This window comes from Gekko japonicus, unplaced genomic scaffold, assembly GCF_001447785.1.
Source record: "Gekko japonicus isolate JY-2015 unplaced genomic scaffold, Gekko_japonicus_V1.1 scaffold1241, whole genome shotgun sequence".
NCBI lineage: Eukaryota > Metazoa > Chordata > Lepidosauria > Squamata > Gekkonidae > Gekko > Gekko japonicus.
Window position 1 is genome coordinate 153,613 of NW_015170314.1, and position 267 is coordinate 153,879.

A 267-nucleotide genomic window follows, 5' to 3' on the forward strand; every position below is an offset into this window, starting at 1 on the left:
AGCGCCCCCCTTGTTCACTGTCCGGGAAGACCGAGGCTGGCCAGGAGAAAGGTCCATGATGCCGGCACTGCCGGTATCGAGGACTCCAGGACTGTGTCAAACTGGTGGTGTCGTGGTGAAGTGCAGGCGGACTCTAATCTGGGAGAACCGGGTTTGATTCCCCACTCCTCCACTTCCACCTGCTGGATGACCTTGGGCAAGCCGTAGCTCTGATAAGAGCTGTCCTTGAAAACGAGCGGTTTCTGTCAGAGCTCTCTCAGCCCCACC